The sequence below is a fragment of the Plecotus auritus genome (genome assembly GCF_963455305.1).
Source record: "Plecotus auritus genome assembly, chromosome: 3".
Taxonomy (NCBI): Eukaryota; Metazoa; Chordata; class Mammalia; order Chiroptera; family Vespertilionidae; genus Plecotus; species Plecotus auritus.
Window position 1 is genome coordinate 169,151,155 of NC_137772.1, and position 20,455 is coordinate 169,171,609.

Consider the following 20,455-nt stretch of genomic DNA (forward strand, 5'->3'; position numbering starts at 1 on the left):
AAAACCTGTTTTATTTATTTTTAATTATTATTATTTTTGTTAATCCTCACCCGAGGATATTTTTCCATTGATTTTTAGAGCGAGTGGAAGGGACAGAGAGAGACACACACAGAGAGAAACATCTATGTGAGAGACACATCGATTGGTTGCCTTCCTCATGCACCCCGACCAGGGCATGGGATTGAGCCTGCAACCGAGGTACATGCCCTTGACCAGAATCAAACCCCGGATACTTCATTCCTCTGGCCAACCCTCTATCCACTGAGCGAAACTAGCTAGGGCCCAAGTTAGATTTTTAAAGGTATTATTTACCTTTGTAAGTGACTCAAACAACTAGAAAACTCAGTGCTTCTTGTGTGTCAGCCACTATTTGACATTGGCGGTGCAGATGAACAAAACACACAAGATTTCTGCTCTCTTGCCAAAACCGGTTTGGCTCAGTGGATAGAGCGTCGGCCTGCGGACTGAAGGGTCCCAGGTTCGATTCCGGTCAAGGGCACGTTGGTTGCGGGCACATCCCCAGTGGGAGGTGTGCAGGAGGCAGCTGATCGATGTTTCTCTCTCATCGATGTTCTAGCTCTCTATCCCTCTCCCTTCCTCTCTGTAAAATATCAATAAAATATATTAAAAAAAAAAAAGATTTCTGCTCTCAAAGAGCTTGAATTCTTGTTTGAGAAGATAAACTATTTTCAAATAAATAATAAGTAAGTAATTACAGTGTAATAAATGCTATGAAGAAAATAGATGTGGTGATGTGATTGAGAGTAAAGGAGAGGGGGAGACTTCAGATTGGGTGGTCAGGGAAGACCACTTTGTAGGGACATATGTACTAGTACTTGAGGGAGGCAGACCCAGCATTTCCTTGATGGAAGAGGCATATTTTGGACAGAGGAATAACAAATACAAAAGCTTTAAGGAAGTATGTGATTAGGTATGTTCAAGAATAGGCAGGGGCCACATTTTGTAAGACTCTAGACCTTGCTTGGGATGATGGAAAGCCGTTGGTGGGAGGAAGCTGGTTGAGCAAGAAAGCGAAATGATCTGATTTACATTTACTTTTTCTTTAATTAAAAATTTTTTTATTGATTTGTGTGTGTGTGTGTGTGGGTGTGCATGTGAAAGAGAGAGAAACATTGATTTGTTGCTCCACTTATTTATGCATTCATTGGTTGCTTCTTGTATGTGCCTTCTTGTATGGGCTGGAACCTGCAACCTTGGCGCATCAAGACGATGCTCTAATCAGGGCCTGATTTACATTTTAAAAAGATCACTCATGCTTCTTTGGGGAGAAAGATAAGAGTGCCCAGAGTGGAAGTAGAGAGATTAGTTAAGAACCTATTGCATTTTATTAAAAAACAAAACAAAAAACCCTGAAAACTATGTGGGGTTTATGGAGGATGGACAGCGGAAAGGAATTGAACTTTTATCAGAACGTATTCCACTTTTGCCGAAACCGGTTTGGCTCAGTGGATGGAGCGTCGGCCTGCAGACTGAAGGGTCCTGGGTTCGATTCCGGTCAAGGGCATGTACCTTGGTTGCGGGCACATCCTCAGTGGGAGGTGTGCAGGAGGCAGCTGATCGATGTTTCTCTCTCATCGATGTTTCTAGCTCTCTATCCCTCTCCCTTCCTCTCTGTGAAATATCAATAAAATATATTAAAAAAAAAAAAAAAGGCAAACAGCCGAAACCGGTTTGGCTCAGTGGATAGAGCGTCGGCCTGCGGACTGAAAGGTCCCGGGTTCGATTCCGGTCAAGGGCATGTACCTTGGTTGCGGGCACATCCCCAGTGGGAGGTGTGCAGGAGGCAGCTGATCGATGTTTCTCTCTCATCGATGTTTCTAGCTCTCTATCCCTCTCCCTTCCTCTCTGTGAAATATCAATAAAATATATTTAAAAAAAAAAAAAAGCAAACACCCTTTCTAATGTTAAAAAAAAAAAAAGTATTCCACTTTTAATTGTGGTAAGACTACAAATAGGGCAAGAAAACCATTACAACAATAAGTACTAGTGGGTGCTTTGAATTATGTTGCTCTTGACTCTCTGACTCAGAGTTGGGGAGTGAGCTCTTGGTGTTGCTCTAAGTGTATACCTGCTATGCCCACTTAAAAATCAGTCTGGACATGATTTGAGGGCCTATGGAGAAAGGCAACTAGTAATTTCTTTGCATTGAGGAAAACAAGGCATGTCCTGGGGAAAAAATCACCAAGCAAGGCAGTATTTCAGACACAAGATTGGTGGTGAAAAGGGAAGGACAGTAGCCTTTGGCCATGTCTCCCAACCCTAACCAAACTACCATACTTTTGTAATGCCCAAACCCTGAAGTACAGGGGCTGTAAAGAAACTAGAAGAGCTTTTTCATATAAATCTTAGTTTGATATTGGGAAGACAGCTGTTGGTGATGTGATCATGGAATAGTATTGTGAAACAAAATGGTAAGTTAAGAATACTCCTCACTTCAGCATAGAACACAGTAGGGCCTAGGCATTTTGTGGACTTCTAAGAACACAGACTGTCTTGGGCATATTAAGGGTTCTAGTAGTAGTTCCAGCACTCAGGGTTTTAAAGGAGGATTAAGCAGCAGCTAATCCTCAGTCCTGTAATAGCAATAATACTAATAAATATTGCAGTTGGGGTGAGGAGATATTTAATTATGTGTTTACAATAATTATTTATACAGTAAGCCCCTGGTTTTTAGGACCTCAATTTAATAGACTTGGGATTTACAACAAATCTCCAGTCATGTCATATGTGAAAATTAATACCCTATTAATTTTAAAATGCTTTTAACCAAGATTTGCTTGTAATTAAATTAAGAGATTATTTTTTTGTTATTCACTGTTATTTTTAACAAATTTTAGTGAATGGGCCATATGTTGGATAAAACACTGTAGTAATATCGCCGACATAAATAAATATTACATATCTACAACATAGTCTACATATTTAAATCCAAGAATCACCACTCATAAACAATGTTTGGCAAATGATTAGTATATGATCACACTGCATGGCATGAGGTAATTGGTTCCGTTGTCATTGCCATGACTTTCTGTAGCAGTTTTGTCTTTTATTTTTTAATATATTTTATTGATTTTTTTACAGAGAGGAAGGGAGAGGGAGAGAGAGTTAGAAACATCGACGAGAGAGACAAACATCAATCAGCTGCCTCCTGCACACCCCCCACCGGGGATGTGCCCGCAACCAGGCACACGCCCTTGACCGGAATCGAACCCAGGACCCTAGAGTCCACAGGCTAATGCTCCATCCACTGAGCCAAACCGGTCAGAGCAGTTTTGTCTTTTTAATATATATTTTTATTGATTTCAGAGAGGAAGGGAGAGAGAGATAGAAACATCAATGATGAGAGAATCACTGGTGGGCTGTCTCCTGCATGCCCTCTACTGAGGATCGAGCCTGCAACCCTGGCATGTGCCCTGACTGGGAATCGAACTGTGATCTCCTGGTTCAACCACTGAGTCACATCACCTGGGCTCTGCAGCAGTTTTTTTTTTTTTTTAAACATATTTTATTGATATTTTACAGAGAGGAAGGGAGAGGGATAGAGAGCTAGAAACATCGATGAGAGAGAAACATCGATCAGCTGCCTCCTGCACACCTCCCACTGGGGATGTGCCCGCAACCAAGGTACATGCCCTTGACCGGAATCGAACCCGGGACCCTCCAGTCCGCAGGCCGACGCTCTATCCACTGAGCCAAACCGGTTTCGGCTCTGCAGCAGTTTTAACACTTGCCGGCCATGTGAGCTAAGCCATGCCCCAGCAGTGCATCTGGTGACTGCAAGCATTTACTAGACCTATTCAGTATAAATTTAAAATTACTGTAATACATATAGAAAACTTTCCTGTGATATTAAACTTTTCATAAATATTTAATTTTAATTATACAAACATCTACATTAAACTTTTCATAAATATTTAATTTTAATTATACAAACATCTACATAAGTAAAAACAGGTAAACTAATTTGTAAATATTTTAACATACACATTAGGAAAACCTATTATCTTCTGTAATAATAAAAGCATAATATGCAAATTGATCGAATGGCCGAACAGCAGAACGACTGTCTGGACGACCTTCTGGATGACCTTCCGGACGAAGCTGCGGCTGCGAGGGCCTATTCTTGCACGAATTTCATGCATTGGGCCTCTAGTCTATATATATAAAAGCTTAAGCGACCGGCCGACCGTTAGCTATGTTGCGCACTGACCACCAGGGGGCAGACCACCAAACCACAGGCATGGAAACATGGAACAGACTGACGAATCTCAAAGGGAAGGGGGGTGGGGGAGGGCGGGAAGAGATTAACCAAAGATCTTATATGCATACTAGAGGACCAGTGGGGTCCTTTGGCCTGGCCTGCGCCCTCTCGCAGTCCGGGACACCCTTCGGCCTGATCCCCGCAGGCCAGCCCAAGGGACCCCTATATCTATATATATAAAAGTCTAATATGCAAAGAATCCCCTCGGAGTTCAACTGACTGGAAGTTCGATCACTCGCTATGATGTGTGCTGACCACCAGGGGGTGGCACAGAATGAAGGAAGGCCCAGGCCAACAGTCAGCAGCTGGGGAAGGCAGGCCCAGGCCAGCAACCAGCAGCCATTAGGGATACTACCTGTGCACAAATTTCATGCACTGGGCCTCTAGTATATATATAAAAGGGTAAGTGTCCATCCTTCCGACTGTTAGCTATGTTGCACACTGACCAACAGGGAGCAGACACTCAATGCAGGAGCTGCCATGACGCACACTGGCCATTTAAAAATAAATGGCACCGTGGGCCTGGCGGTGACAAACCAACACTCTGCTTCCCCCAAGTGGGACACAGGCCCTGCCACCACCCCAGAGCGACACCCCACCAAATTGCAGCCAGCAATGCCAAGACCTCATGGTGCAAAATGTGGCCCACAGCCCAGCCCAGCCCTGAAACAGTTGCTGTGGGCACTGGGTGATGACATCACATAGCAATGCCCGGCTTCCTCTCCCTAGCGACTAGCTTCCTTGGAGTTTCTTCAGCCCAGGAACCTGACTTGCTTTAAAGCCAGATGCAAACATTTTACAGTTTAACCAAATGTTTGTGAAGTGTTTTCATGTGACTTATTTGATCCTCACAGAAGTTCTGGAGTAGGTAGATAGGAGACTCAGTAGAATCCTATTTTCTTTTTTTTTTTTTTTTAAATATATTTTATTGATATTTTACAGAGAGGAAGGGAGAGGGATAGCTAGAAACATCGATGAGAGAGAACCATCGATCAGCTGCCTCCTGCACACCTCCCCACTGGGGATGTGCCCGCAACCAAGGTACATGCCCTGGACCGGAATCGAACCCAGGACCCTTCAGTCTGCAGGCCGATGCTCTATCCACTGAGCCAAACCGGTTTTCAGCTAGAATCCTATTTTCTTTTCATTGGCTGGAAAACAGAGATTTAGAAAGTTCAGAAACTTGACCTGATTGAAAAGAAGTAAGAAATGGTGGACCTTGAAAATGACTTCAGGTTTTCTCACTGCACAGAATATAGTCAAACACTGCTACAATTAAATATTTTACCCTTTGTTCTCCCTGCATGATCTTCAATAACAATCTGCTTCATATTGATATTTACTGCTGTGTTGCTGACAATTACCTGAAAGAGAAGTTGGGGTGCTTCACTGGGCTGGAAAAAGTTTAGCTAAATCAGAAAGCAGGTCTGATTAAGCAAGTTTATTCTATATATATAAAAGGCTAAGTTGACTTGCAAATGTATGATACATATAAAGCTCTTACTGGCGCCAATCACACGCATGTGTTTTGATCTGTCATTGTCAATTGTGAATTTGGTTGACACTTCTATCATAGAGAAAGGGCGAATAACAATATTAAAATGTTTCTTCTAATTAATTTCCTTTCAATGTTCATGAATCTGCACTGGGAAACTAGTATTACATAATAGACTTTCAGCTTTAACGGACACCCCCTCCCCCAAATTAGTCCATTATATCGAGGTTTTACTGTACTCACAGAAGAAAAATCTGTCTCTGGTCTCTATTTTTGCTTCTCACTTACTAAAGGAGATTCCAGATCTGCTAGCCCAGTTTCTGAACTTGTAAAAAGATAATGAGTAAAAAAAACAGCTGAAGAATTTCAAGGAGTAAGACTGGATGATTGATTTATATTAGGAAGTTGAGAACTACTTATGAGAAGGGGATCAACAGAGGGGAAAGAGCCAAATGAGCAGTGAATTGAGTGGAGGGGTGGATATAAAGTGTTCAGGGCAGGTATTAGAGTTAAGAGAAATATTGTGAGCAAAAGGAATTGGGAAAGAAGACATTAAGAAGCTGCTGTGGATTTTGAAATGGATCTCTTTTTTTTATTTCTTTGAGAGTCTCAAAATATTAAGATTTAAATTGTTTTTAACTTACTTTTTTTTTTTTTTTTTTCCGAGGTTAGACTTGTTTCTTATATGTGATGCCATTCCAGCACTGGACTCATGGAGGCTGAACATTTATTCAGGTAATAATAGGTAGCATATACTTTTTATGTACAACAAACTAAATGCTATGTCTGTATTCTTATTTAATCCTCATACATCTTCATGAGATTGGAAGTGTTATTGTTCCCATTTAATAGATGAAGGAATTAAGACTTAGAGGCTATATCAAGATTGAGTTCAGCTGAATTAAAACATAAAAAGGCTATTGCTGCAGTTGAAGTGAGGGACAATGGTAGCTTGGGTTAGATAACGTCATTCCTCACCTGGCTGGCATACATATGAATGTAAAGTAGTTATGATTAATAGAACTTCACCTCTATTTCTATAACTTTTCCCACTAGTGAAATACATCATACTTTTTTATTGTCTTTAAAACAATGGACATACTTTTTGGTAAAGCAAAATTCAGCTTAGGGTTTTAACCATAAAACTTTTCTAACTTTTTAGAAAGTAGATAAAATGTTTTGAAATAGTTTAAATTTATTTGAACAAATATCTACAAAAGGTAAAATATATATAACTGGGAATTCTTAAGAGGTGATTCATGTAGATAGTAGGAGTCTTTTGTTGATTTCATCACACTTGAGATACTCTTCACAGATATTTTTAGCTTTGAAGAACCTTATTATAGTTTCTTGTAAGAGCTTTCTTGGTGTATCTAAATGCTTATTTACAGATCACATTAATTGTATTACTTGCCAGAACTGGGAGGGTTCTAGCACTACTGACTGAAGGTCAGTCAAAAAAGAAGATTGAAATTACAATGTAGATTAATGGAAGTATTTTTAAGTTTAAGAAAATTCAGATTTATCTGCTACTTTGAGTGGTCCAAGTTTAATTTTGCCAAGTGTTATCTGTACACAAGATAAAGCAAACTGCTTTTATTACTACTTTATCAGTTATTGAGTGGCCAGCATGAGTACATTGCCCTATTTTTCCTTCTCCATCTTTTTTTTAAAAGTTTGATTGAGCTATAATTGACATATAGTAAACTGTATATATTAAAATTGTACAATTTTAAAATTTTGACATAAGTGTTCACCCATAGAACTAAAACCAGAGTCAAGATAATGAACATATTCATCAGCCCCACAGGTTTCCTTATTCCCATTTGTAGTCGGTCCCTCAACCTCTGTGGTCTCTAGGCAACTACTGATCAACTTTCTGTTACTATAGAATAATTTCCGTTGTCTAGAATTTTATATAAATGGAATTGTAAAGTGGATGCTCTCACATTTATTTCTGGTTTGACATTTTTTTCCACTAAGCATAATTATTTTGAGATTCATGTATGCTGTTGCAGGTGTCAGTAGTTCATTCCTTTTTATTGCTGAGTAGCAATCTGTTGTATACCTGTAACACAGTTTGTTTATCCATTCACTTGATGATGTACATTTGGGTTGTTTTCAGCAACTACAAATAAAGCTATGCTATGAATATTTGTGTACAAATTTTTGTATGGACATATGCTTTTTTCCTTCAAGTTAATTATTTTTATTTGAGGTAAAATTCATATAACATACAATTGACAACTTTGAAGTCTACAATTCAGTGGTACTTAATAAATTTACAATGCTGTGCAACCACTATCTCTCTAGTTTTAAAACTCTTTGATTATTTTATAAGCCATTTCATATCCATTAAGTGATCACTCCCTATTTCCACCTCCCCTTGGTAACCTCAAATCTGCTTTCTGTCTCTATGGATTTGCTTAGTATGGATATAAAATATAAAAGGATTAAGACAATATGTGACCTTTTGTGTCTGGCTTCTTTCATTTAGCATAATGTTTTAGAGATTCATCCAAATTGTATTGTGTATCAATACTTTTCTCCTATCTATGGGTGAATAATAGTCCATTGTGTGCTATGTTACATTTTATTTATTCATTCATCAGTTGGTGGGCATCAGTATTGTTTCCACTTTTGGGGTACTATGAATGATGCTGCTATGAACATTTATGTACAGGTTTTTGTGTAGACATGTTTTCATTTCTCTTGGGTGTATATCCTAGGAGTGTAATTGCTGGATCATATGGTAACTCTATGTTTAACTTTTTGAGGAATTGTCAAATTGCTTCCCAAGTGGCTGTGCTATTTTACATTATCACTGCCAGTGTATGAGGGTTCCAGTTTGTTTATCCTCATCAAACATCTTATTGTCTGTCTTTTTTTCTAGCCATCCTAGTGGGTGTGTTATTTCTAAGTATCAGTACTTTTCTATTTTTCTTTTTGTTATTTATGCTTTTAAGGTTGTTTTTTTAAAAAATATATTTTATTGATTTTTTACAGAGAGGAAGGGAGAGCCAGAAACATCGATGAGAGAGAAATATCAATTAGCTGCCTCCTGCACATCCTCCACTAGGGATGTGCCCGCAACCAAGGTACATGCCCTTGACTGGAATTGAACCTGGGACCCTTGAGTCCGCAGGCCGACGCTCTATCCACTGAGCCAAACCGGTTAGGGCGCTTTTAAGGTTTTGCCTAACCCAAGGTCACAGAGATTTATTTCAAAGTTTTCTTTTAAGAGTTTTATCTCTTTGAGTTAATTTTTGTGTATGGTGTGAGGTATGGTTTGAACTTTATTCTTTTAAGTGTAGATATCCACTTGTCCCAGCACCATTTGTTGAAAACACTATTCTTGGCCTATTTGATTGTCTTAGCACCCTTGTCGAAAATTAGTTGACCATAAATATAAGGGTGTATTTTTGGGCATTCAGTTCTATTCCACTACAATACTGTTTTGATTACTGTAGCTTTGTGTATACAGTAAGTTGAAATCAGGAAATATGAGTCCTGCATTTTTCTTTTTCTTTCTAATCATTATGTCATTTATTCTAGTCTCTTGCATTCCATGTGAATTTTAGATTATTCTGTCTATTTTTCTGCAAAACAGCCATCTGGGATTTTTTAAAAAATGTTTTTATTAATTTCAGAGAGAGAAAGAGAGAGGAAGAGAGATAGAAACATCAGTGATGAGAGAGAATCATGTCCCCTACTGGGGATCGAGCCAGCAACCCAGGCATGTGTCCTGATCGGGAATCGATCCGTGACTTCCTGGTTCATGGGTCGATGCTCAACCACTGAACTATACAGGTCAGGTGTCATCTAGGATTTCGATAGGAATTGAATTGAATCTGTAGATCAGTTTTGGGAGTGTTACCATCTTAGTAAGTCTTCCAATCCATGAATATGGGATATCTTCCCCTTATTTAGATCTTTAATTTCTGTCAGTAGTAGTTTATAATTTTCAGTATACAAGTCTTACACTTTTTTTAACCATACACCTTATACTTGTTTTGTTAAATTTATACCTAAGTATTTATTATTTTTGTTACAGTTGTAAATGGAGTTTTTTCTTAATTTAGTATTTTGACTGTTCAATTTTTGTATATTGATCTTATATCTTTCAACCTTGCTGAACTTATTAGTTTTTAGTGGGTTCCTTAGGATTTTAGATACAAGATCATGTCATCTGCAAATGGCGATATTTTCACTTCTTTTTGAATCTGGATTTCTTTCTTTCTCTTTATCGCCTCATGCTCTAGTCAGTTCCCCCAGTGCAATGTTGAATAGCAGTGGCAAAACTGTGCATCCTTGTCTTGTTTCTAAGCTTGTACTCTGTCTTTCATCGTTAAGTATGATTTCATTTATGGGGTTTTGTAGATTCCCTTTATGAGGTTGAGTTATTTCCTTAGTGATTACCCTGGGTATTACAATTACCATCTTAATTTTTAACAATGTAGTTCAGTTAATACCAACTCAATTACAATAGTATACATAACAATTATAATAGTATACAAAACTTTGTGCTTGTGTAACTCTGTTCCCTTTCCCCTCTTTTGTGCTATTATTATTATACAATTTGAATCTTTGTACATTGTGTGCCCATCAACACAGATTTATAATTGTAGCTTTATGCAGTTGTCTTTTAAATAAGATGGAAAAATAGTTACAAACAAAAAATTCATATATACTGTCTTTTACATTTACCTATGTAGTTACCTATACCATTACTCTTTTATTTCTTTGTTTGTATTTGAGTTACTGCCTAGTGCCCTTTTATTTTAGTCTGAGTGACTCTCATAGTATTTCATATGATTTAGGTCTGCTAGCAGTAAGTTTTCTGTTTTTATGTGGGAATGTGTTAATTTTTCTATTTTAAAATTAATTGTTAAGTTTTTCATTTTTTTAATTCTCACCTGAGGATATATTGCTTTCTTATTGATTTTTAGAGAGAGAAGAAGGGAGAGAGAGAGAAACATTGATGTGAGAGAGAAACATCAATAGGTTGCCTCCCCTATGTGCCCCAATCAGGGATCCAATTGGCAACCCAGCCATGTGCCCTGGATTGAGATAGAGAATTGAACCCAAATCTTTTTCTCTGGTGCATGGGACAATGCTCCAACCAACTGAGCCACCTGGCCAGGGCTCTTTCATTTTTAAAGGATGTTTTTACTGGATATAGAATTCTTGGTTGACAGTCCCTTCCTCCCTCCCTCCTTCCCTCCCTTCCTTCCCATTGCACGAATTCATGCACCTTGAAAGGAACTGTGGGCCGTGAGGCTGTGGTAGGCACAGAGGCGGGTCTTGGCCCATCCTCCGTGCCCCTGCCTGGCCCCTCCCACCGTGACCCCTGGTCCTCTGTCTGCTGGCAGCCCTGCTTCTGCTGCCGCCGCTTCCACGCACAGATGGTGGCGCTGGCCCCGCTCACACCTGCTGACGACGGCGTGGAGTGATTGGGGCCAGTGCCAGCAGCAGGTGCGAGTGGGGCCGGTGCCGTCAATGGGTGCAAGTGGTGGCTGCTGCTTTGATCGCCCCTCAGGAGCAGCGGGTGTGTGCAGTGGCTCTGGCACCAGCTGTGGGTGCGAGCGAGCTGGCGCTGGCAGCAGGTGCGAGTGCCCGGCGGGACTGCGGTGCACAGGAACAAAGAATTTTCAGTAACCACCAGAAGCTCACCCCAATGACAGCGACTGGCGCTCCACCTTGGTCTGGCACCCCTGCTCACCTGCTCTACCGCCTTGCTGCGGCCAATGCCCGCCATGTTCTGCACGCACCCCCTAGTGGTCAGCGCACGTCATAGCAACTGGTTGTTCTGCCGTTCGGTCCATTTGCATATTAGCCTTTTATTATATAGGGTTATTTTTAATCCCCACAAAGGATACTTTTTCCCATTGATTTTAAAGAGAGGGACAAACAGAGAGAAATATTGATGTGAGAGAAACGTGTCGATTGGTTGCCTCCTGCACTCGCCCTGACCGGGGCTGGGGAGGAGCCTGCAACCGGAATCGAACCTGGGACCCTTTGGTCAGCAGGCTGACGCTCTACCCATTGAGCCAAACCGGCCAGGACAACAGTCTTTTTTCTTTTAGCACTTTGAATATATGTTCCCTCTGCCTTCTGGCCTCCATGGTTTATAGGGAGCTTCTCGAATTTGCAGAGTCAGTGTTTTTAATTAAATTTGAGAAAATTTTGGCCATTATTTTAGTAAATATTCTTTCTTCCATTTTCTCTTCTCTCATGGGACTCCCATTATGAATTTGTTGATATGCTGATAGTGCCCCCACAGGTCTCTGGGGCTTTAATCATATTTTTAGAATTATTTTTCTTTTTGTTCCTCAGACTGAATAATATTAATTGACCTAGCTTTGAGTGTGTTGATTCTTTCTTCTTCCTGCTCAGATCTTGTGTCAAACCCCTCTACTGATCTTTTTAATTTCCCTTATTATTATTTTAAAAATATTTTTTAATTGATTTCATAGAGGAAGGAAGAGGGAAAGAGAAATAGAAATATCAATGATGAGAGTCATTGATCGGGTGCCTCCTGCACCTCCCCTACTGGGGATTGAGCCCACAACCTGGACATGTGCTCTGACCAGGAATTGAACTGTGACCTCCTGGTTCATAGGTTGATACTCAACTACTGAGCCATGCTGGCCAGCCTCCCTTATTATTTATTTTTCCAACTCCAAAATTTCTTTTTGATTCCTTTTTATAATTTCTATCAATATTCTTTTTTTGGTGAGACATTGTTCGATAATTTTCCTTTAATTCTTTAGTCATGGTTTCCTTTCCTTTTTAAATCGTATTTAAGATGGCTCATTTAAAGTAGTAAGTCCAATGTCTGGGATTCCTAAGTGAGTTTCTATTGATTGCCATTTTTCCTGTAACAGGTCATACATTTATACTTCAAGATAGTGTTGTATTACTTCATGGGTCATGTAACAACTTTACAATAATATATTTGTGCTTCTTTCTTCCTGATCCTTGCTCTATATTCTGGTCATACATTTTACTTGTATATATAAATTGTACAATATATTTCAAATTATTCTTGCTTTGAATAGTTGATAATTTTAAATAATATATTTAAATATTGAATGGGTGCCCAGCTAGCTCAGTCGGTAGAGCATTAGACTCTTAGATATTGAGCAAAAAAGTTTTTTATAATTACCCATATTGTTACCATTTCTGGTGCTCATCATTTCTTTGTATAGATCCATATTCCTATTTGTTATCATATTCATTAAGCCTGAAGGACTAGTACAAGTCTGCTGGTGATGAATTCTTTTAGCTTTCATATGACTAAAAAAGTCTTTATTTTTGAAAGATATTTTCTGAGTATAGAATGCTTTTTTAAAAAATAAATCTTTATTGTTCAGATTATTACAGTTGTTTCTCCTTTTTCCCCCCATAGCTCCCCTCCACCCGGTTCCCACCCCACCCTCTGCCCTTACTTCCCCCCAGCTGTCCTCATCCATAGGTGTACGATTTTTGTCCAGTCTCTTCCTGCACCCCCATACCCCTTTCCCCCCGAAAATTGTCAGTCCACTCCCTTTCTATGCCCCTGATTCTTTTATATTCACCAGTTTATTCTGTTCATCAGATTTTTAATTCACTTGATTTTTAGGTTCACTTGTTGATAGATATGTATTTGTTGTTCATAATTTTTATCTTTACTTTTTTCTTCTTCCTCTTCTTACAGAATACCTTTCAGCATTTCATATAATACTGGTTTGGTGGTGATGAACTCCTTTAACTTTTTCTTATCTGTGAAGCTCTTTATCTGACCTTCCATTCTGAATGATAACTTTGCTGGGTAGAGTAATCTTGGTTGTAGGTTCTTGCTATTCATCACTTTGAATATTTCTTGCCACTCCCGTCTGGCCTGCATAGTTTCTGTTGAGAAATCAGCTGACAATCGTTTGGGTGCTCCCTCGTAGGTAATTAACTGTTTTTCTCTTGCTGCTTTTAATATTCTCTCTTTGTCTTTTTCTCTTAACATTTTAGTTATGATGTGTCTTGGTGTGGTCCTCTTTGGATTCCTTTTGTTTGGTGTTCTCTGCGCTTCCTGGACTTGTAAGTCTATTTCTTTCACCAGGTGGGGGAAGTTTTCAGTCATTATTTCTTCAAATAGGTTTTCAGTATCTTGCTCTCTCTCTTCTTCTGGCACCCCCATAATTCTGATGTTGGTACATTTGAAGTTATCCCAGAGGCTTCTTACACTATCTTCATATTTTTGGATTCTTTTTTCTTTTTGCTTTTCCGATTGAGTGTATTTTCTTTTTTTGTATTTCAAATCTTTGACTTGATTCTTGCATTCCTCTAGTCTGCTGTTGGGTCTCTGTATAATATTTTTTATTTCAGTCGGTGTATGTTTAATTTCTAGTTGCTCCTTTTTCATATCTTTGAGGGTCATGCTAAATTTATCGGCCTTTTCTAGGATATTCTTGAAAAGCCTTATAACCGTGGTTTTGAATTCTATATCCAGTCGTTTGTTTTCCTCCATTTCTTTCGCTTGTGATCTGTTTCTTTGTCTCCGCATTTTCGTTGCTTCCCTGAGTTGGTAGGGTAGCTTTGTGTGCTAGGTTTCCTATATGGCCCAGTGGGTCGGCCTCCCCAGTTAACCTGAGGTGGACACTCTTGGTGCACCCCTTTGTGGACTGTGTGTACAGCCTTGTTGTAGTTAAGTCTTGATTGTTGTTGGTATCACTGGGAGGAATTGACCTCCAGGCCAGTTGGCTGTGAGGATCAGCTGTGTCTATGCTGGGAGAAGTTCGGTGTTGGAGACAGCCTTATAGGATCAGACTTGCAAAATTGCAAAAGCCTCTGTGCTCAGCTTGGATGGGGCGGAGTCTCAGGGCGGAGCAGACAGTCTTGGCTTCCCGTCATCCCTGCCCTTGCGTGCGCTCCTCCAGACCTCTGCCTTTCACGGCTCCCCTGAGTTTCCGCCTGACAGTCCAGATTCCTCCCATAAGAGTGTGGGTCCCCAGGGGCTCGCCCGGAACTGGGGTTCAGTGCAGTCAGGACCTTTTGTCTCCCTCCGCTAGGGAAAGCCTGCGGCAGCCTCCGCATTCAGTTTTCTCTGCGAGCACTCTCGCATGCGCGCCTCCAGACCCCTGCCGGCCCCAGCTCCCCTGAGTTTCCGAGTCTCTGTGTGCCTTTCTCTCTACCTGACAGTCCAGACTCCCCCTATATGAGCCTGGGTCCACGGGGTTTCCCCTGGAACTAGGGTTCAGTGCAGTCGGAACTGGGATTCAGTGCAGTTGGGGGCTTCCTTCCCCCTCCCGCCAGAGAAAGTCAGCCAGGCACTTAGCTGCCCTTCTTCTCTGCGCATGTGTCTCAGTACCTCAGCCCTTTGACACTCCTCTGATTCTCCGTGAGCTTTCCTCTTTCCTTCTAGTTGTAGAATTTCCACTCAGCCAGCCTTCCTGTGGTTCTGGATGATGTCCGTTCTGTCTTTTAGTTGTAGTTTTGAAATTGTTGTGCAAGGCAGCAGTTTAGGTGCTTACCTATGCTGCCATCTTGGTTTCTCCCTGAGTATAGAATTCTTGGTTGATAGTTTTTCATTCAGTCCTTTAAGATATTACTCCATTGTCCTTTGACTTGAGTAGTTTTCAGTGAGAATTCTGCTGTCATCTTCATCTTTGTTCCTCTATATTGTAATATGTCCTTTTTCTCTGGTTGCTTTTATATTTACTCTGGAAAGACAAGTACCATATGATTTCACTATATGTGGAATCTAAAGAACAAAATGAACTAATAATCAAAATAGAAACTTATAGAGAGCAGGCTGACAGCTGTTAGCAGTAGGGGGAGCGGTGCTTTGTAGGCGGGGTGGAGGTATTGAGCAATAAAGAAAATAAAAGGATAAAGAACTCATTGGCATGGACAATAGTGTGGTTATGCTGATGGGAAAGGGGATGGGTAGATGTAGAGGAGGGTATGTGGGGAAATGGTGATGGGAAAAAATAATAAAGGAAAAATTTTACTCTGTATTACTGGGGTTAGGCAGTTTGGTAGTGTCTTAGTTTGGTTCTTTGAGCTTCTTGGATCTGTGTATTTATAGTTTTATTCCAATTTGGAAATGTTTAGTTATTATTTACTAGAGGCCTGGTGCACAAAATTCGTGCACTCGGCGGGGGGCGTTCCCTCAGTCCGGATTGCAAGAGGGCACAGGCCAGGCCGAGGGAACCCACCGGTGCATGATTGGGGCTGGGGAGGGACGTGGGAGGTTGGCCAGCTGGGGCGGGACTGCAGGAGGGCTCCAGGGTGTGTCCAGCCCGTCTCGCTCAGTCTTGGACCCCAGCAGCAAGCTAACTTACCAGTTGGAGCGCCTGCCCCCTGGTGTCAGTGCACGTCATAGCAACTGGTTGAACAGTTGACTGTCTGCCCCCTGGTAGTCAGTGCACAGCATAGCGAGCGGTTGAGCAGCCTTAGCATATCAATAGCATATTTCACTTTGATTGCTTGAATGGATGACCTGACACAGCATATTAGGCTTTTATTATATAGGATTTTAAAGTTTTTTTCCTGTGCTTTTGGAAATACCACTAATACATATATTAGGCAATTTGAATTTATTTCACAATTCACTGATGCTTTGTTCATTTTATTTTAGTGTGGGGGTTTTTCTTTCTGAGTTTTATTTTGGTTAGTTTCTATTGCTATCACCTCAAGATTTTTTCCCCCTGATTTGTTCTGTTGAAATTTCTAATCTGCTCTTAGTCTTACTGTATTTTTCTTTAATACTTCAGAGATTTTTTTTTTTACTTCTTCTACCTAAAATGCTTACTTTTTCCTTTAGATTTTTGTACATATGGAATATAATTTTAATTTTTTAAATGTCTTTCTTTACTAATTTATAACTGTATAATTTCTCAGCATTTATTTTCATTGTGAAATAAATATAACTTTCATTGTGAAATAAGTCTAATTTACAGGAAGTTGTAAGAAAAATGTACAGCATTGTTCCATGTGCCTTCACCCAGCTTCTACCAGTAGAACAGCCTATACAACTATAGTACCATATCAAAACCAGGAAATTGATATTGGTACCATCTACAAGTTTATTAAGATTTGACCAGTTTTACATGTACTTCTGTATGTGTTTGTAGTTCTGTGGAATTTCATCATGTGTGAATTTGTGTATCTACAATGATCATCAAGATATAGTACAGTTCTGGTTGCTCTTTAATAACTACACCTTCCTCCACCCTTTTATAAACCTGTAACCCTGGCAACCATTAATTTGTTCTTCATTTCTGTAATATTGTCATTTCCAAATATTACTTAAATGGAATCATATAGTATGCGACCTTTTTTTTTTTTTTTTTTTTTTTTAATCCTTACCTGAGGATATTTTTTTCTATTGATTTTTAGAGAGAATGGAAGGGAGAGGGAGAGACAGAGAGAAACACTGATGTAAGAGAGACACATCAATTGATTGCTTCCCGCATGCCCCTGACCAGGGCTGGGAGCCTGCAACCAAGGTACCTGCCCTTGACTGGAATCCAACTCTACACTCTTCAGTCCGCAGGCCGATACTCTATTCACTGAGCCAAATCGACTAGGGCTAGTATGTAACCCTTTGAAATTGACATTTTTTCACACTCAGCATAATTCCTTTGCGATCCATCCAAGTTATTGCATGTATTAGTAGTTTGTACCATTTTATTGCCGAGTAGTATTCCGTGGTATGGCTGCCTCAAGTTTGATTAAGCATTCACCTGTTGAAGGACTTCTGTGTTGATTCCAATCTTTGGCTATTATGAATAAAGCTACTATGAACATTCCTATACAGGTTTTTTGTAAGCATACATTTTTATTCATCTGGGATAAATGTCCAATTGCTGGGTGTTATGGTAATTGCATGTTTCATTTTGTAAGAAACCGCCAAACTGTCTTCTAGAGTGGCTATACCATTATACATTCCCACCAGCTATACATATATGAGTGATCCAATTTTTCTGCATCCTTGCCAACATTTGGTATTGTCAGTATATTTTATTTTAGCCATTATGATAGATGTGTAGTGAGAAGTTATTGTGGTTTTAATTTAAATTTCACTAATGGCTAATGATTTTGAACATGTCATTTCATGTCTTTTGCTCATTTTCCAATTAGATTGTTTCTTTACTGTTGAGTTTTGAGAGTTCTTTATATATTCTAGATAAAAGTCCTTTTGTAGGATATGTGGTTTGCAAATATTTTTTCCAATCTGTGGCTTACTCTCTTCTGTGAATGCTAGACTCCTTGGCTTTCTCAGACTCGCTTGGGTAATCATAGGGTTATCCTTATTTGTTTCCTATCTCAGGAATCATTGTCCTTCATTGCCTCTGATGGCAGTGTGCTAAAACCATTGTTTCACACATTTTATCTGTTTGTTTGTGTGGTGTGTTTTTTTGTTATTTGTGCCAGGAAGGTATTTACTCCATATTAGTCAGAAATAATCTCCCTCTCCCAAAGTTTTCAGTAATATTAAGAACATCTGTTGTTATTAACTTCTGTCTAATAATTTCTTCCCATCTCAAGTCCTTAAAAGGTGTGTGTGTGGGGGGGTGTGGAAGCTAAATATAACAGACAAAAAGATACTTCTGATGTTGTTCAGTGTCTGTGAAGCCCAGCAGTTTGCAAATCATTCAGATACAAGCTTAGAACTAGAAATAGGTCAGTTACAGTAGCACAAAATGATGGTGTGAAAGGATTTTAGTGACAGCTTGTGTGTAATAATATATCTTTTCTTGTTCATAGTTCTCTTTGGATATAATGCTAGGTTCTAGGTGTTTTCAATATGCTTTTTCTCTACTCTTTATAGTCCTTTTCTTGAAAGAATGGCAATATTTATAAAATCATATTTAAATTTGTACAGTTGACCAGTTAAAGCAGTCTGTCCAGCCTCAGTGCACTAGCTAGGTAATTCTCCTTTCACCTTTATTATTCATTTTGGAGCTTATGTCCGAGTTTATGATGATTTACTGGTATTATATAGATTAGGATTTCTTAAAGATTTATCTCTGCATTTCATATTTGCACTTATCTGTGTAAAAACTCAGAGAGATACAACATTGTTATAGGACCATGTAGCTATCAAACACTTGAAGAAAATATTTCTTTGTAGTTATTTTGTAGAATTAGGACACATTTCAGTAATTAGGTGACTTTGAACTCTGAGATCTTCTAGAGCCATCTTTGGAATACAGAGCTGCCTCTGCTTGTGTCAGTCAGGAAAGTTTTATTTCTATTCCCAGTTTGTTGTTTTTGCTGATGATCCAAAGGCATAGCTTGGTATATTAGTCTGCTGTTTTTCCCAGTGGCTATTGAGATGCCTTGCACAGAGTGGTTACTCAGTATTTGTAGGATGAATGAATGCCTCTTCATTGAGTTACTGCTTCAGTCAACTCCCTTCATATATTGCATCCAGGATCCTTTCTCCCTCCCTCCCTCCCTCCCTTCCTTCTTTCCTTTCTTTCTTCCTTTTCCATACCTGAGGATACGTTTTTATTGATTTTACAGAATGAGGGAGAGAGAGAGACATCAATGTGAGATAGAAACATTGATCAATTGCCTCCTGTATGCACACAATTGGGAATCAAACCTGCAACCTTTCGGTGTATGGGATGATGCTCTAAACAACTGAGCCAAAACGGCTGGGCCCTTTTTTTATATTTCTTAAATATTGGTGCGTCCTGAGGCCTCTGCTCACCTCTCTAGCCTTTTTTGCTGGTAATATGCCACTGTTCTTTCCCTACACTCTTCCTTTAAAATCCAAGGTTTCAATTTCTACCACAGTGTGGTGGACTAGATATCCAGTCTCACTGGTATAACTGCCTATTGGACATTGACTTTGCCAGCTCGTGGGCATATCACATTTGCCATGTTTTTATTTTTACTTTTTTGAAAACATTTTTATTCATTTCAGAGAAGAAGGGAGAGGGAGAGAGAGATAGAAACATCAATGATGAGAATCATTGATCAGCTGCCTCCTGCACTCCCCGCAGTGGGGATCAAGCTCACAAAGTGGGCATGTGCCCCAACCGTGAATCGAACCGTGACCTTCTGCTTCATAGGTGAATGCTGAACCACTGAGCCATGCTGGCCGGACTTGCCATGTTTTTAAATAGAACTCAATCATCTTTCTTTCCCAACTGGTTTCTTCTTCAGTATTACTATCTCAGTAGTGGAAATATTTACCCTAGTTGTCAAACTTTTTGGTATCAGAATCTAAATACTTTATATCTTAAAAATTATTGAGACCTTCAAAAGAGCTTTTATTTTGTTTATATGCATTACACCTATCAATATTAATATATTAGAAATTAAAACTGGAACATTTAAAAATATTAATTCATTTGAAAATGATGATAAATCCATTACATGTTAACATAAAAGCAAATTTTTAATGAAAAAATTTTTCCAAAACACCAACAACAAACTTAGTGAGATATGTATCATTATTTTTTATTTTTGTAAATCTGTATTAATGTTGGGGTTAATAAATCACAGATGAAATCTCAGATCTGCCTTTTTATTCAATTAATTATGATTTTACATGTCAGATACCTTCTGGAAAATACTATTGTATACCTGTGAGAGCATGAGAGTGAAAAGGAACAACAAGATCTTAGCATTATTATAAAAATGAATTTGGCCATGCAGATCCCATGAAAAAGTCTTAGAGATTC

At 39.3% G+C, this 20,455-nt stretch overlaps 1 protein-coding gene across 23 annotated transcripts in view; it reads left to right on the forward strand.

Moving 5' to 3' along the window:
• The window catches only part of R3HDM2 (R3H domain containing 2), a 212,756-nt gene that overhangs the window by 47,284 nt on the left and 145,017 nt on the right, over nt 1-20,455 (forward strand). For 21 of the 23 annotated variants that reach the window (XM_080663014.1, XM_080663001.1, XM_080663018.1 and 18 more), the window contains exon 2: nt 6,450-6,512. The gene's annotated coding sequence lies outside the window, so the exon portion shown is untranslated. Of the gene's footprint in view, nt 1-6,444; nt 6,513-20,455 lie in introns of all 23 variants that reach the window. The other 2 variants (XM_080663009.1, XM_080663010.1) reach the window with 1 other exon arrangement.